This window comes from Glycine soja, chromosome 15 (genome assembly GCF_004193775.1).
Source record: "Glycine soja cultivar W05 chromosome 15, ASM419377v2, whole genome shotgun sequence".
NCBI lineage: Eukaryota > Viridiplantae > Streptophyta > Magnoliopsida > Fabales > Fabaceae > Glycine > Glycine soja.
In genome coordinates, this window is record NC_041016.1 from 31765400 (window position 1) to 31784881 (window position 19482).

General features: G+C 35.9%; 1 pseudogene; it reads left to right on the top strand.

The window, feature by feature from the left end:
• LOC114386068 overlaps nucleotides 1-19482 on the top strand; it is a 138572-nt pseudogene that overhangs the window by 83145 nt on the left and 35945 nt on the right.

Consider the following 19482-nt stretch of genomic DNA (forward strand, 5'->3'; position numbering starts at 1 on the left):
GCAATCATTAGAATGTAATGTCCATGGGTTCAATAAGCAACTCATGCCATAAAGTACACAAGGGAAGAATTAAATTATCTTGTCTTAACATTCTTAATTTCTTTTGTCTTATGTTGTTAACATTATATTTGGTTTATATGCTGAAAGTCAACTTTGAGCACGAGGCAACACTGGCAAGTTTTACTTCTTTGAAGATATGTTGCAAAAAGTGTTTGTGGTCCCCACTCTCTCTGTGCACAGTAATGACCTCGTGTAAAGTGCCAAAGCTATTAGATAACGGCTAGTTGGGATCTCTCAATGGACGAAGGTCTAAAATCTATACAAAGCTTGAAGATGTTCATGTTAAGGTTGTTGAATCATAAGAGAATTATTTGAGTCAAAACGAACAAAGTGTTGTAACACTGTCAGTTTAGTTGGACGAAAGAAACTTGAGCGAATTGAATGAATCTTAGCTTTTCTAAGTTAGCAAGTTTCATTGTATTTGAGCTTATTGTGTAAACACTCTTGGAGTGATTAGAATACATTTTCTATCAAACATCTATTATTTGTCAAAGCCAGAACTAGTTTAGTGACAAAGAATACTTGGGTTTTAATCTCATACGGGAAACTAAGGGTAATGCTAGGATGGCATAGAAAGTACTCGTTGTAGACTGAAGTGACATAGAAAATACTTGGTTATAATCAAAGAATTGATTAGTGGAACCCTTCAAGTTCTGAAGGAGAAATGGATGTAACCCAAGAGTTGGGGTGAACCAATATAAAACCTTTGTGTTTTCTTTACTGCTTCTATAACTAGTTCCTTTTTATAGTTTACTTCTACAATATTGTGCCCAAGTTTCGCTAATTGGTTTTTAACGCACAAAGTGATTTTGAACTCCTTGGACAAACCTCATCATCCACTGATATCTATTTGAGAAAAATTTTCAAAGTTTTTGGAAGGCTAAGTTTTATCCATCACACAATTCACCCCCCCCCCCCGCCCCGTCTAGTGTGTTTTAGGTACTTTAGTTGGTAATAGAGCTTGTTCTCTGGGCTGAGCTCTTGATAGGGTAGAGGAAAGAAAATTCATAAAATGATGGAAGAAGGATTTTCTATGAACAAGCCTCCCATGTTCAAGAGAGGCAACTTTGAATACTAGAAGGAAAGAATAATTGTCTTCTTTGAATCCACTCACATTGATATATAGGATGTTGTAGAAAATAACAATCACAATCCTTTAGATGCTCAGAAGAGCAATATCCCCAGGGACAAATGCACAAATGATCATGCGTAAGGAACACTCTACTATGTGCTTTATCACAAGAAGAATATTCCAAAGTTCATAACTTTAGAAGCACCTAACAGATGTGGGACACCCTATATTCCACATTTTGTTATTAAAATGAGCAAAAGGCCCATAGCACTTCACTCAACTTTTTCTTCTAATCATTTCTGAAGAGTGTGATTTATAGGCCCAGCCTACCATGGTTCCAAGCACTAGTGAAGGCCACTTGTGGGATTTGGAAGTATTTATTCATTGGTCCAATCTACCAAATTGTGAAAAAAATTGGGAGTGAGAATCATTTACACAGGTCATTTTCCCAATTTCCACCTTGAGGACAAGGTGGCACTAGAGTCTATTGTAGGAAAAAAAAAATAGGATAGGGAACAATAAATCATTCCCAAGAGGATCTCAACTCAATGTAACAAAATATGTCTCATTGTAATAGAATATAGTAATGGTTAGTTAGTTAAAGGTGAGGTTGTAACATCCTAGAGAGAGACAACCTATTGGAGGTTTTGGAGAGTTGAGGTCTCTTGACACCTAGTTATCACTTGATTCTTTCTGCCCTTGCCTAGAAGAAATATTACATTGGTATCTGTTGGGAATTTAAGGTTCTGTAATTAATAAGTTTTTTCATTCTTTCTATCTTTTCTAATCTAGTTCTATTAGAATGTTAGAAACAAAATTTTTAGTGTAGTATAATTTTCAAATATGATTTATAACAATGATTAATTCTTTAAGTAGTTTCTAACCAAATTCTACTTGTCCTAGCTTTGTATTCTCTCTATATTAATTGTGATGGAAAGCTTGTAACTTCTGATGGAAATAAGATGTATGATGATGATTCGAGTGAGACTGGACCAACTAGATTTCATAAGGTTGGAACGAACCGGGCACTTATCAACAGTGGTCATTTCTTTGATAGTGATCGTGCAAACTACTATACTTGGACTAATACAACAAAGCTTGCAATGGACAATTCTAAACTATACATGAATGCACGTGTTTCTCCAAATTCTTTGACCTATTATGGATTTTGCCTAGGAAATGGAAACTACATAGTAAATCTTCATTTTGCTGAAATAATGTTTACAGATGATAAAACATATAGCAGCCTCAGAAGGAGTGTATTTGATATCTACATTCAGGTCTATATTTTTATCATTTTCCTAAGTTGATCAACCACATGTTAAATATTGACAAAGTTGGTACAAGTCTCTTTGGGAAATTCATGTGTTAGGAAACAAGTAGCTGACCCATAATGTGCCATTGGAGATGTAGCAGCAGACAAGCAACACACCCTAGGGAACACGAGAAAACGACCCAACATGCAATCAACCCACCCAAGCATCTTAAATTGCGTCTAACAAAATCGATGGGCTGGCAGGATTCTATTGGTTGTGAAGAATATGCTGTCAGGAGCTTGTCTATCCATCATCTTTGCGCGCCATGCACCATGCATTTCGTTATGCTTTTCGGTTATTTCTTTTCGTGTAGGTTGTTACAACATCAATGTATGATGCCTATATATAGCAATTATTGTGTAATGAAAGCACAAATGAATAAGAACATTTTCCTTCCCTATCTCTTTTCTTGGAGGCTCCAAGTCCTTGAATTCTAGGGCTATTCTCGGGTCATAACATATCTGGTGTTTTCATTGGGAGACTCGTATGGCTGAGTATAGTCGATCAAAGTTTAAAATGGAGCAAATCGAAGATGCTATTGCTAAGCTAACTTCGAACCAACTCAATTATGCCACCGTGCAAAACCACGTCACCGTCGAGCTCGATGAGCTTCTTCAATGGATTTTTGCCATTGAAAACAACCAACACTCACCTAATTCTTCTTCTTCCACGAATCCTCACTCACCGGCATCACCTTCTCCAAATCCACATCTAATGAAGCTCGAGGTCCCATGTTTTGATGGCACAAATCCCTCAGGTTGGATCTTCAAAATAACACAGTTCTTTGAATACCATGTTACACCAGATCATGAAAGATTCACCATCGTCTCCTTCTACATGGAGGGTACGACATTAGCTTGGTTTCAATGGATGATGTGTAATGGACAAATATAGTCATGACTCGGGTTTGCTCCGTCCCAGTATGAGGATCCCACCAGAACCTTGTTTAAACTGACACAATGAGGTACAGTTCATGACTATCTGTCTCAATTTTTTGAATCACTAGCAAATTGCATTATCGGACTTCTGGCACCATTTTTGCTTAGCTATTTTGTCTCCAGTTTCACTCTGGAGATCCACCCCGAGGTTCATGCCCTTCAGCCTCTCACTTTGGTCCAGACAATGACCCTTGTGCAATTGCAAGAAGAGAAACTTAATGATCACCGTCGTGTCTTCCGTAGCAGACTTCGTAGTTCCTTTCCCTTACCACCATACTCTGTCACCTCGACTCCTACACTAACCACTCCACTATTACCTTCCCCACCAAAACCACCCCCACACCTCTTAAACGATTGTCGCTTGAGGAGATTGCTAGTTGCTAGGAGAGGGGACTGTGTTTTAATTGCGATGAGAAGTTTAGTTGTGGGCATAAGTGTTCTTCCAAGTTCTTCCTCCTCATTGCCAACAATGACGACTATTAGGACAATGACCTAGATTCTTCTTCCAAGGTGCTGGTTTCAACAGAACTCTAGCAGGCTCAGATCAGCTTACATGCCCTTCTAGCCATTTGGCCCCTGAGACCTTGCATTTGTTGGGTTGTATCTCAGATCAGAATGTAGTGATTTTGATTGACGGAGGAAGTACTCATAGTTTTGTGCAGGATCACATAGTGCGCTCCTTAGGTCTTTCCACAAGACCTACATTTCCTCTTCGAGTTATGGTGGGTAATGGCAACAAAATTGAATGTCGGGAATTGTGTGAGGGAATCACTATTCATGTGCAGAATCAAATTTTCACAATTGATTTTCATGTCTTACCTCTTTGTGGAACAAATGTTGTACTGGGTGTTTAGTGGCTTAAATCTCTGGGGCGAGTGCTCACTGATTACGATGACCTTACCATGAATTTCGTGCATGCTTAAAGGATCAACAAACTGAAAGGAAACTGCAACACCAGCCTTCACCTTATTACACCTTCATAACTTCGACGAATGGTTCAAATAGAGGGAGCTAGTGCCTTTTTCATATCCAAGTTATACCACTTGAGCTCTCTTCAACAAAACTGCCACTACAATACTCTGACATATCCTCCCGGACCCGCAAATTTGCCACCCTATTTCAACCACCAACCTCTCTACCACCCTCATGCCACACCAATCATGTGATCCATCTCCATCCAAACTCAAAACCAGTTAATGTGCTACCATACCGGTACCCCCATTTCCAGAAGCAAGAAATTGAGAACCAAGTAGAATCAATGTTACGAAATGGCATAATCTAGCCAAGCACAAGCCCTTTCTCATCTTCGGTTCTCCTGCTTAAGAAAAGTGATGGCTCATGGCGATTCATTAAAGGGTATGCAGCTATTGCTACATCATTAACACAACTTTTGGCAAAGGACCAATTTACTTGGACTCCAAAAGCCATTAATGCCTTCGAGCAACTAAAGGAAGCAATCAGCAAGGCTCTAGTTCTGAGTTTTCCAGACTTTGCCTTACCCTTCATGATCGAAACAGATGCACCAGGTGTAGGAATAGGCACTGTGCTCTCACAACAAGGACATCCGATTACATTTTTTAGCAAATCCTTCTACACCAAGCTTCTGCGTGCATCCACATATGTCCGGGAATTTGCAGCCATAAATGCGTCAGTGTGAAAGTGGCAGCAATACTTACTAGGGCATCACTTCACCATTCTCACCAATCACTGGAGTCTCAATGAGCTAGCGACACAAGTGGTACAAACTTGTTAGACAAGTGGCCTCAGATATCTTAAGAAGGGGGGGAGGGGTTGAATTAAGATATTCCAAACTGTTTCCCCTAATTAAAAATCTATTTCACTTTTTACTCAAGTTATGAATTCCCTTAATGACAATCTTCTTAAATATTAATTCAAATGAAACAATTTAAATATGAATATAAAGCAATAATAAATAAAGGAGATTAAGGGAAGAGAAAATGCAAACTCAGTTTTATACTGGTTCGGCCACACCCTTGTGCCTACGTCCAGTCCCCAAGCAACCCGCTTGAGAGTTCCACTATCTTGTAAATTCCTTTTACAAGTTCTAAACACACAAGGACAATCCTTCCTTTGTGTTTAGAGATCCTTTACAACAAGAGACTCACAGTCTCTTAATCCCTTAGAGAATGAGAAGAAGAAGAAGAACAAATCTCTCTAGAAAAAGATGGATTTTACAGATTGAGCACTCAAATAATTCCTTAATGAATTGCAATTGAATTGGCCAAGGAATTCTTAAGAGGATAAAATGAATTTGCTCTTTGAGAGGATAAACACTTTGTTGTTCTGAAAATCTCTAAGCAATTTCGTGTTTAAGTCACATATATATAGACCATTGGTGGTCATGAATAAAGCCTTTGAAAAGTTGTGACTCTTGAAATTATTTTTCTGAAAATCCTGTCTGGTAATCGATTACAGTAATTGTGTAATCGATTACAGCTTTTAAAATTTGAATTAAAACGTTTACTAACTGCTGGTAATCGATTACCAAAATTGTGTAATCAATTACACAGTCTAAAATTTCGAATTCAAATTTTTGTAGCTGTTATAAAACGTATTTGGCCACTGGTAATCGATTACCAGAGAGTAAAACCTTTGAGAAACACTTTTTAATTTAAATCACTTGGCCAAACCTTTGCTAATTCAATTAGGAATTCCCTTCCTAATATTCTAGTGATCATCTTGATGTTGTGACTTGTAATCTTGAGGTATTGTCTTGAATTTTAATCTTGAAAAGCCCATTTGCATCAATTGCAACACATCATCATGATCATCATCAAAACATCAAAGCCAATTGCATCTACACAAACTCTAGAACAACAAATTTATTTAGTGAGACTTATTGGGTATGATTACACAATTTAGTATCTTTCTGGGCAATCAAATGTGGTCGCGGATACACTATCCCATATTCCAGAATCCCTTGCCGACGCTAGAAAATTGTTAGTCTTGTTTATGCCAACCGTCACCTTTTTATAGGAGTTGAAGCATGAATTGTCCCTACACCCATAATTTATTTCCCTCACACAAGAACTTTCGCTCAAAGCTTCTGATTATCCTGACCATTCTATCATGCAGGGATTGATCATCAAAAAAGGATGAATATGGTTGCCGAAGGGACTCTAGTTCATCTCTGTGTTGCTCAATGAATTCCATTTCACTCCCATAGGTGGGCACATGGGAATGACTACGACCTTGGTGCGTGTGCAAGAGAATTTTATTTGGAGTGCAATTAAAAAGGATGTTCGATAGTTCGTTTAGACTTGTGTTGAATTCTAGCATACAAAATATGATAACCACAAGCCAGTAGGTTTACTCAGTCCTTTGCCGATACCATCACGACCGCGGGAGGACCTTTCCTTGGAATTCATTGTTGGACTTTCGACGTACCATGGCCACACTACTATCCTAGTAATTATGGATCGTTTCTCTAAGGGCATTCATCTTGGAATGCTTCGCTTTCACTACACAACTCACTTAGTTGCTCTTTTGTTCATGGAATTGGTTGGCAAACTCCATGGAATGCCTCGAAGTCTAGTTTCAGACCATGATCCAATGTTCAACCACTTCTGGAAGGACCTCTTTCGAATGAGTGAGACTAAACTCAGGATGAGCTTAGCTTACCATCCACAATCAAATGCTCAAACTAAGGTGGTAAACCGTGTGGTGGAGCAATATTTGTGAGCGTTCATTCATAAGCAACCTTCAATGTGAGGGAGATTTCTACCCTGGGCGAAGTGGTCTTACAACACCTCTCATCATTCAAGCATGGGACTTTCACCATCTGAAATCACTTTCAGCAAGAAACCACCAAACCTCCCTCAATACATCATTGGTGCATCAAGGGTCAAAGCTGTTGATGACTTTTTGGTGAATCATGATGCCTTGTTCGAGAGCCTGCACAAAAAATTACTATGAAGCACTTTACGGATAAACATAAAAGAGATATTATCGTCGATGTGGGTGACTTGGTCCTGGTCAAGCTGTGTCCTTACAGGCAATCTTCAATGAAGGATGAACTGTTTTCAAAGCTGGCTAAGCCATTTTATGGTCCATTTCAAGTTCTACAAAGGATTGGTACTATGGCTTACAAATTACAATTACCCGAAGGATCCCATATCCACCCAATATTTCATTGCTCTCTTCTTAGACCCTTTCAGTCATCATCTTCCACTCCAGAACCAGCTATAGAATTGCCACCAACTTCAGTAGACAATCAACTTGAAATTATCCCACTTGCTTTCCTCACCACTCTTTGGGATCATCACTCTGATGTTCCCAAACTGTTTGTTTTAGTCCAATGGAAAGGGTTATCACTAGATGATACCACATGTTAGGATTGGAAAGCTTTGAAGGCAACTTATCACCTTAAGGACAAGGTGATCTTTGATGAAGGGGGCATGTTAGGAAACAAGCAGTAGACCAGCAACACACCCTATGGAACGCGATCCAACGACCTAAACGTGCAATCAACCCACCCAAGCACCTTGAAGATTACGTCTAACATAATCGATGAGCTGGTAGGATTCTATTGGTTGTGAAGAATATGTTGTTATGAGATTGTCTCTATCCATCATCCTTGCACGCCATGCACCATGCATTCTTTTTTGTTATTTATTTTCATGTAGTTTGTTACATCATCAACGCATGATGCCTATTGTCATACCCTAATTTCGTCCGAGGATGATTGTTTGTCAGCATGTGGATTGCCAGCCGAGTTGAGCTGCTTAACACCAATTGCCGCACAATCCGTAGGGTTTTGTGATGTTTCAGAAGGAAATGAACAAAATACTCGAAATGGGGGCAAAATGGTCAATTTGGGGGCCTTAGGGTGAAGCAACCAGCTCGCCTTGGCGAGCTGTGTTGCAACCTCCTCCCCTATTTTGCTATAAAAAGGTGTGGGGGACTGAGGGGAAGGGGTTCAGCATCCTTAGTAATCATATTTCACTGAAATTAGTGAGAAGAAGGAGAAAAAAAGAAGAAAAATCAAGGCCGAGGCGCTTCCGTAACGTTTCCATGATCGATTCTGTGAACGTTCTTCATCCGTTCTCCATCGTTCATCGTTCTTCGACCGGTTAGTTTTTGATTTCGAAGCTTTGAATTCATTCTATGCGCCCTTAGGGGTTCATTCTTGGTTTGTATGTCTTCATCTTCATTCTTCTACCGTCGGTATTCTTTTTCTTTGTTTTAAGAGAGTTTTGACCGATCGTTTAAGTCGTAATCTCACTTAATCAATGTTAAAATGAATTTCAACCGAGCGTTTGTGTTGTAATCTTGTTTAATCACCTTTAAAATAAAATTCAACCGATCGTTTATGTTGTAACCTTGGTTAATCATCAAAAAGGTAAGTTTCAATCGGTCATTTACTTTGAAAGTTCTCTTTTAATGAGTTGAGAAATAACCAAGTGAAACCAAAGCTAAAATCAACTCACAAATCATGTTTTTGTCCATAAAAAAATCATTTGAATCCGTTCAAAGGTCCAACGCCTTAAAAGTTCCGTTTTACTTTTATTAGTTAAAACGAACCATTTTAAAGTCTAAAATCAACACTCCGCATAACTTTCTTGCTTTCCAAAGAACTACGTAGGTCTGAGTTCCTCATCGCAATTGACAATACGTAGGAGCAAAAGCTCCGCTTTTGTCAACCCCAAAAAAGATAAAAACATAAAAAAGGAAAAATAAAACAAATTTGAAGTCATGATTTTGCAAATTTTGATTAAAGGCTAAAGTCCTTTGTGACGGACGCGTGGGGTGCTAATGCCTTCCATATGCGTAAACAACTCCTGAACCTTTATTTCTTAAGATTCGTAGACCCACTTTTTGGTTTTTTCTAATTTTTTTCCTCAAATAAATGTTGGTGGCGACTTCGTGCATTTTCCTTCTTTGGAAAACGCAACCGTGAGCCTCGCGTTGCCCTCCCGCCGAACGGTAGGTTGCGACACCTATATATAATAATTATTGTGTAATGAAAGCGCAGATGCATAAGAGCATTTTCCTTCCTTATGTCTTTTCTTGGAGGCTACTAGTCCTTGAATTATAGGGCTATTCTTGGGTCATAACATTGTGATACTAAATTCAAATACTTCAGCATAATCTTTGATATAAACCAAATTTTCTCATAAGTTGTAACTAAGTTACAAAATGAAATAATGTAAAATTATGCTATGTGAATTCTTAACAACATTTTCGAACTAACTACCTGCATATATTTGTGTGAATTTCAATACTCCAAAGAAAGTTGGTGGTTAAGGATTTGAATATTGCAAAAGAGCGAGGGGTGTTGGTAAGGCAGTAATTAAAAATTTCCCAGTTGTTTTTGTGACTAGTAATGCCTTAGAGATTAAGTTATATTGGGTTAGGAAATGAACCACTTCTATTTCTTTTGGATCAATTTATGGTCCTCTTATATCAGCTATATTCGTTGATCCTTGTGAGTTGTACTTCTCTAGTATTTTTTTTTTAGCCAACATCTTTAGCTTCTATTCTAATTAACTCTTACATAATAATCTTGCAGACTTTATACTCCCATCAGAAAGTGGTGGTAGTAGTATATCCATAGGGGTTGTGGTTGAAATTGTGGTTGCTGGAGCAATTGTTATCATCTTGGTATTTGGTATATTGTGGTGGAAGGGCATTTTAGGTAGGAAAAGATTTGTGGCTAGATGTAATCATGTTGAATTGAATCGATTAACATGATTTCCATCCTTTTTCATGAAACACCCATGAACAATGGAACATAAATTAAATTATTTGTAGAACTTAGTGTTTCTTAATTTAGTTGACCTATTTTCATATCTATTTTGCTAACTCCCTAAATAAAAGTAACAATATCGAATGGTGGATCCATTGAATCCATTTGTTTTGTTAATGTATCATATCTCTTTGATTTGTTTGCTTCTATTGACAGAACTAAAGGGTTTAGAATCAAAACTGATTTATTTAACCTAAGACAAATCAATGCAGCAACAAATAACTTTGACAAAGCCTTCAAGATTGGAGAAGGAGGGTTTGGTCCTGTTTATAAAGTATATTCTCTTACAATCCACCATTTTTTCTTGATCATAAGTAATGAAATATTGTAATTTGATTAACATTTAATGAAATGTTGTTTCCCAACTGTATACCATTTTAAGGTGTACTCTCAGATGGTACTATAGTAGCAGTTAAGCAACTTTCTACTAGGTCAATGCAAGGGAATCGTGAATTTATAAATGAGATTGGCCTGATTTTTGCTTTGCAAAACCCTTATTTAGTTAAGTTATATGGTTGTTATATGGAGGAGGATCAATTGCTATTGATATATGAGTACATGGAAAACAATGGTCTTTCTCGTGCTTTATTTGGTAATTGTTTACCTCTATTTTCAGGTCTCGTTTTATGTTTCTATAAGATTGACCCAATCTTGTTCTTGTAACTTACATTCAAATGTTGTCTAGTTTCCATCAAAGCCAAAAATGATGACCCTGAGAAATGTCAATTGAGATTGGATTGGCAAACAATGCAGAGGATTTGTATTGGTATTGCTGAAGATTGTTCACACAAACATCAAGGCCACTAATGTGTTGCTAGATAAAGATCTTAACCCCGAGATATCTGATTTTGGTTTGGCCAAGCTTGATGATGGGGACAAAACCCACTTAAGCACAAGAATAGCTAGTACATTGCTCCTGAGTATGCAATGCATGGTTATTTGATGGACAAAGCAGATGTTTATAGTTTTGAAATTGTTTCCTGGAAATTGTTAGTGGGATGAGCAACACCATAAGCTAGTCAATGGAAGAATGCTTCTCTCTCCTTGATTGGGTAAATTATGTCATTATACTCTCACACTTAGCCAATTTTATTTTGAAAATATCTAGCATGGTTGTGTACATTTTGTATAAAACTATACAATGAAATTCTTTTATCGACATCATCTAAGGGAAATACATTTTATAGTTAATGTTTCTCAAATCTTCTATAGTGTCAAATTGAAGATACCCAAGCATGCATCATCTTGCATTTGTAAATTGTTGTCTTCCCAACAAATATGGTCAATTATTTATCTATAAAATGACTTTTCTTCACTATATTTTGTACCCAGCTATAGATCTTTATACCTTAAAATTTAAGGTCTTGTTTGTTTCAACTATAATATCTCTAAACATTTTCTCTTTGACCGAGACAAATGGCATTGGTGGCCCATGTAGCGGATCAATGGGATAAAGCTTTTTTTGTTGTTTGTTTCACATGTGTAATGAATTTGGAATCAAATGTTTGTTTGCATTTTATGATACCAGGTGCATCTCTTGAAAGAAAATGTAATCTAATGGAGCTTGTGAACACGAGGTTGGGTGAAGACTTAATGTAGCTCCATGTAGAGCTTGTTTGGATCTTTTTCATCAATAGAGTCCTTTTCTTCTTGAATATCAATGGCAACAGAATGGAAAAGGAGGAAAGGTGATTGGAGACGCCACTTCAAGGAGAAGATGAGTCAAGAACAAACACACCACCATAGGAAACCATGAATAAAAGCTTAAAGGTAGGAGAAGATGAGTGGAGGGAGAGAGAGAGAGAGAAGAGGGAGAATGAGGTTTGAACTTTGAAATCTAATTTCTCAAATGATCAAAGTTTCCAAATGCACACACAAGACCTCTATTTATAGCCTAAGTATCACACAAAATTGAACGAAAATTTGAATTTCTATTCAAATTTCACTTGAATTTGAATTTGAATTTGAACTGATGGAGTCAAATTTGGAGCCAAAATTTCACTAATTATGATTAGTGAATTTTAGCTATCGTTCAGTCTACTAAACAAAGATCAAATCTAAGATTCTCCACTAAGTGTGCTTAGGTGTCATGAGGCATGTAAAGCGTAAAGGACATGCACAAAGTGTGACTATATGACGTGGCAATGGGGTGTAGCAAGCAAATGCTCACCTTCCCCTTAGGCTAGTCCTAAATTTAACTGGATTGGGCTTTTCCCAATTCAATTAAATTTCTCTCCCAACACAAATCAAATAGTGCACTTAATGTATGTGAAATTACAAAACTACCCATAATACAAAAAGTAGTCTGTGTGCCCTAAAATACAAGGGCTGAAAAATCCTACAATTCTAGGATACCTTCCCTATACTATGGAGCCCTAAATACAAGGCCCAAAAATAATGAAACCCTAATCTAATATGTACAAATATAAGTGGGCTCATACTTAGCCCATGGGGCCAAATTCTACCTTAAGGCTCATGAGAACCCTAAGGACTTTTCCTGCATCTTTGGTCCAATCTTCTTGCTGTCTTCTATCCAATGCCCTTGGGGGCTAGGATTGCATCATACCCTCCCCCATTGAAAAGGATTTGACCTCAAATCCAAAGGTTCTTGAAACTTTGGGCTTCTTCCCTCAACACTTTTAAAAAGAATAAAAACATATATATTAGTGGTGTCATGTATGTTAGAGTAGGTAAGGTTGAAAACCCCTTTCCTGGGCATCTTCCCATGAGGAAACATGGTTCCTCACCAACTCAATGAGTGGTGCTACAAGTATAGAAAAATATGGGACAAACCTTTTGTAAAAGTTTGTTAAGTCATGGAAGCCCCAAATTTCCTTTATGATTGGTGGAATGGGCCACTCAGGAATGACCTTTATTCTCTTAGGATCCGCGGGAACCCCTTGATCACTATTTAAAAAATTAAGGAAAGTAATGCAATAAAACATACATTTTTCTGTATTTTCATGTTGATTACTCCTACCAAAAAGTACGACAAACCTAAGGTGTCCCATATGAGCACCTAGGTTTGTATTGAAACAAAAAATAAGAACAAACCTACCTAAAGAGTCACTATGTACGCGAATCATGAAGATGTTGGGTGCATGGGTAATTTTACAAAAGAGGGTTGCACCACTCAACACATTCATCATACCACCTATCTTAGGGATTTGGTGCCTAATAATACCTAATTTGGGCACCAACAAAGCCCAAGGATTTAAGCTCTTACGAACCAAACCCTTATCCAACAACTCCTTTACTTGAGGAATAACCTCAAGCCAAGAGCTGTGATAGTGCTAACAAGTGTCCTTTTACAAAGGACAAGATGTGAAGGTTATCTAAGAAGGGATGTTTCTTTAATGTTTGTCTTTATGGAAAAATGACTTTCCTTCTTAGCTAACCTCTTGGAGGAGATACTTACCTCCTTACACTCCTCCTTCTCCATTAAAGTTTGTTCTTCTTTTTTTTTCTATTCTTTTCCTCATCCTATTTGAGTTTTATTTGTACTTGATCCCTAGCCACTTGTGAAGGTGTCAAGGGAACAAGTTAGAACTTTTTGCTTCCATGGGTGAGGGTTATTTCATTGGTGAGACCATTGTGGATTACTTTCTTGTCAAATTGCCATGGTCTACCCAACAAAATGTGCCCTGCTTCCATAGGGATTATATAACATAAAACTTCATCACAGTAGTCTCCTATAGAAAATGATATTTGTACTTGTTTATTGACTATCATTTCCCCTTGATCATTGAGCCATTGAAGCTTGTAAGGGTTTGGGTGGGAAATGATAGTGAGACTCAACTTAGGTACCAACCTTGTGCTACAACAATTGCAGCAAGACCCACTATCCTCAATAAGAGAACAATTTTTGTTTAAAACCTTGTATCTTGTATGAAAGATGTTCTCTCTTTGGGATTGAGTTAGGTCACAAGGTTGACTCCCAAGAAGCCTTCTCACCATTAGAAGATTACTTTCTTCATAGGGGTAAACCTCTTCAATATGCTCATCACCCTTGGCTTCACCCTCACTTCCTCTTGAGGAAGGAGAAGAATGATGGAAGCTTGCTTGTGGAGCTTCTATGGAGGCTGGATCTTTGAGCTTCAATGAGGTCCTTCAATGCTTATTTTCCACCATGGAGATGCAGCGGAAGATAAAGGAGAAGAGGTGAGAGGAGGCACCATCCACTAGGGAATAAGCCATGGAAGAAGGAGCTTCGCCACCAAGAATGTGCCTTGGATAAGAAGCTTGGAGAGGATGCTTCAATGGAGGAAAAGAAAGAGAGAGAGAAAGATAGAGAGGGGAGCACAAAATTGAAGGAGGAAAAGGGGGAGAGAAGTTGAACTTTGAGTTGTGTCTCACAAGATTCTCATTCATCAAAGTTACCACAAGTGTTACACATACTTCTATTTATAGCCTAGGTAGCTTCCTTGAGAAACTTCCTTGACAAGCTTCCTTGACAAGCTTTCTTGAGAAACTTCCTTGACAAGCTTCTTTGAGAAGCTTCCTTGAGAAACTAAAGCTTAACTACACACACCCCTCTAATAACTAAGCTCACCTCCTTGAGAAACTTCCTTGAGAAGCTTCCTAGAGAAGCTAGAGCTTAGCTACACACACCTCTCTAATAGCTAAGCTCACATCATTGAGATGAGAAGCTAGAGCTTAGCTACACCCCTCTATAATAGCTAAGTTTACCCCCATGCAAAAATACAAGAAAATATAAAAAAAGTCCCTACGACAAAGACTACTCAAAATTCCCTGAAATACAAGGCTAAAACCCTATACTACTAGAATGGCCAAAATACAAAGCCCAAAAGAAGGAAAAACCTATTCTAATATTTACAAAGAAGAGTGGACCCAACCTTGGCCCATGGCTTAAAAATCTACCCTGAGGTTCATGTTTAGCAGCTCTAGCCCAATCCTCTTAGAGTCTTCAATCCAATACCCTTGGGGGGTAGGATTGCATCATGCCCTCCACCTTGGAAAGGATTTGACCTCAAATCCCAAGGTTCTTCATACCCAGGGCTCCTTCCCTTGACACCTGTAAAAAGAATAAAAACATATGTATTAGTGGTGTTGGGTATGTTAGAGTAGGGTAAGGTCTGAAAACCCCTTTCATGGACATCTTCCCATGAGGGAACATGGTTCCTCACCAACTCGATGAGTGGTGCTACAAGTATAAAAAAATATGGGACAAACCTTTTGTCAAAGTTTGTTAAGTCATGGTAGCCCCAGATTTTCCTTATACTTGGTGGAGTGGGCCAATCAGGAATGACCTTTATTCTCTTAGGGTCCGTGGGAACCCCTTGATCACTATTTAAAAAAGTAAGGAAAGTAATGCAATAAAGCGTACATGTTGGATTGAGTAGCCTCAGAATAATTAAGAAGGGGGGTTGAATTCATTATTCCTAAACCTTTACCAATTAAAAAATTACCCTTTTAAGGCTTTTACTAAATTGTTAAGAGAATGAGGAGTAGAAGAGAAACTTAACAGAAAGTAAAAGCGGAAATTAAATGCACAGCGGAAAGTAAAAGAGTAGGGAAGGAGGAAACAAACACACAAGAGTTTTTATACTGGTTCGACAACAACCCGTGCCTACATCCAGTCCCCAAGCGACCTGCAGTCCTTGAGATTTCTTTCAACCTTGTAAAAATCCTTTTACAAGCAAAGATCCACAAGGGATGTACCCTCCCTTGTTCTCTTTGAACCTAGTGGATGTACCCTCCACTAGAACTGATCCACAAGAGATGTACCCTCTCTTGTTCTCAGTCAAACCCAAGTAGATGTAACCTCTACTTGTTCTCAGACTATTTCGTTTTGAATTCTTTGACAAGGGAGAAGGGAGACACAAAAGAATTCAGGCGGTTAGTCCTTCGTTCTTTTGGAAAAGGGAGAAGAGAGACACAAAAAGAATTCAGACGATTAGTCCTTGGCGAATTCTTTTTGGCAAAGGGAGAAGAGAATGAAAAGTTGAATAGCATAAGTTTTCAAGGTTTAGAAAACCAGAAAACTTTAGAAAGCTTTCGGTACAAAGAAGAAGAAGAAGAAGTTCAAAGAGATTTCAAGGCTTGTAAAGGATTGATTGGAAAAGCAAAAAGTATTCAAGTTTTTCGAAATGTAAAACAAAGCCTTGCTTTTATAGACTCTCCATGTCTGGTTAAGAAGACCATTCAGAAGAGTTTTAACTTTTAAAAAAACTTAAAACCCATTTGAAAAAATCAAAACCTTTTTGAAGAGTTACATCTTTTGATTTTTTCAGAAACAGTCACTGGTAATCGATTACCAAATTAGTGTAATCGATTACACAAAGCTTTTAAGTGAAAGGATGTGACTCTTCACCTTTGAATTTAAATTTCAATGTTCAAGGGCATTGGTAATCGATTACCAAAACATTGTAATCGATTACAACCTTTTGAAAATAATTGGAACGTTGTAAATTCAGTTTGAAAACTTTTTCAAACTCATTTTGCTACTAGTAATCGATTACACCAATATGGTAATCGATTACCAGAGAGTAAAATCTCTTTGGTAAAGGTTTTGTCAAAAACTCATGTGCTATTCAAAGTTTTGAAAAAACTTTTTAATACTTATCTTGATTGAGTCTTTTCTTCATTCTTGAATCTTGAGTCTTGAATCTTGAATCTTGAATCTTGATTCTTGATTCTAGGCTTTCTTCTTGAGTCTTGAATTCTTCTTGATTCTTGAACTCTTGATTTGTTCTTGATTCACTTGAGTTGTTCTTTGATCTTTGAGCTTTTTGTTCATCACCTTTGTCATCATCTTTTATTGTCATCATTGTTATCATCAAAACACCTTTGAATCAAATTCACCATGAAGCCTTGCTTCTACAATATCCCCCTTTTTGATGATGACAACTTCTGAAATCAAGAAAGCACACACACTTTTTCCTAGTCGATCACTCTCATAAATTCTCCCCCTTTTGTTTTTGAATTTATGCTTATCTTAAAATTAAATTGATTACTCATGTGAGTTCTTGATTTATCCCCATTTCTCTCCCCCTTTGGCATCAACAAAAAGCCAAAGTGCGTATCAAAATTTAAGTATGCAAATATAACTAAATATTCATACAGCATTCATGAAAAACCATCAATCAAATCATGAAGTAAGAACCATGAAGCAACAATCATAAATAGATTAACTATAAAATTCACATAGCCAAATAACATACTTGTTCAACCATACCATGCAAATTAGGAAATAGTAAATTGTTCAAATACCATAATAATATAGCCAAAATACATGAGAATAGAAAACAATCAAACAAGATATCATAACCATTCATCACACTTAGAAAGATAATACTTCATAGAATGTCGTATAATCCAGAAAGTCATTCATAATATTCAAATAAAACATATATGAATAATTAAAAAAAATAAAACACAATATCAAATATAAGTACATACCACTAGTCATATATTATTAAAGTAATTAAGTTTAAAACACACAATCATAAACAACCAAGAGCAAGTCAATATAATCATCATGTTCAGTCATACTAAGCAAGTATTAAAAAAATACTTAAATGCTCAAATGTCATAAAAACATAGTCAAATACAAGGTTTTAAAAAAACAAAATATAATTATAATCTAAATCTATTATCAGAGAATCAAAACTTAATTCTAAGTAACAAAAATTAGTTATGAACACATACATGGTAACTCATTACTTATCTCAATTATTTTAGCATATTAATATAATTTTGACAAAAATCTAATCATGTCAATTTATATAAAAATGGATAAACATACAATAAATGTATTCATACAAGAGAGAAAAACTTATAAAAATCAAACAAGATAATAAATCATCCTCTCATTATAATAGAAGCATATGTGCATAAATAACAAATAAGTCATAAGTCATCAAAACATAAATCATTTGTCTAAGTCATTTGCATCTAGAAGTCCTAATTCTCTTCTAATGGTGTAGAAAGAATCTTTGGTTAGTGGTTTTGTGAAGATGTCTCCAAGTTGGTTTTTAGTATCTACAAATTTTAAGAATACAGTCACCTTTTTCCTAAGACTAAGTGCTAATTGACTATCAACACTTACCAAGATGAGTTCTTATTAACATAGATTGTTTCATCACATCAAAATGATTTTATTTGAAATAAAATATAATAATTTTGAAAAACATAAAAAATATTTTGAACAATCAATCAAGTAATTCAAACATATCAAACAAGAATCATACAAGGATTGAAAGATATAGATCACAGGCATTATAAAACATTCAGACGTGTTATAGATGATTTAAAAACTTAGAAAGTTCAAAGAACTCAATCAATCATGTAATCATTATTTTCTCTGAAACCTACATGCTCAATATCTTTATCATGCTCATGCTTGATAACACATTTTTTAGAATCAAAAAGATACTTTATATATGAAAATTCTTATATAAAAATAAATAAATATAATATAATGGATTTTGAAAAACTTTATGAATGAACCTTAAGCAAGTAATTCTCATGTCATATTAAAAAATATGCAAGAATCATACAAGAGATATAAAATCATACATAACCATTCATAAATGACTAATCACATATTACATAAAAAATCATGCATAATTATTTTAAAATATATATATTATCAAAATAATCAATATAACTTTTAAATATAAAAAATCATAATAGCTTTCAAGAACAATCAATCATCAATCATTTCAAATTAATTAAATTTAATTAACAATCAACTAACTATGCATAATACTTTAAAAAAATTTCAAATTTCAAATTTTTTAAATTTCAATTTTAAATTTCAAATTTTAAATTTTAAATTTTAAATTTCAAATTTCAAATATTAAATTTTAAATTTCAAATTTTAACTTCCAACTTCCAATAACTTCCACTTCTAATTTTCAACTTCTAATTTCTAGTAACTTCCATATTCAACTTCAAACTTCTATTTTCAACTTTTAACTTCCAATAACTTCCAAATTTTAATTTTCAAACTTCCAATAACTTCCAAATTTTAATTTTCAAACTTCTAAAAAGTTGAACACAATTACCAAAGACAAAAGATCAATCATGTATATAGAAATTCTTTAAACTAAATATCGTTAATTAATCATAATAAATTTTAACATAATCAAATAATTTTGAACTTATCTTCAATTTATAGAACTAAGTCTATTCTATTGTAATCGATTACCAGAGAATTAAACACTGAAATTTAAGTATCAAATAACAATTATCAACACATATCATGGTAATTATTTACTTAATTCAATTATCCTATCATGTCAAAACAAACAAAACATAAGCAATTCAAGCATTAAACAAAATTCAATTAATCATGTATAT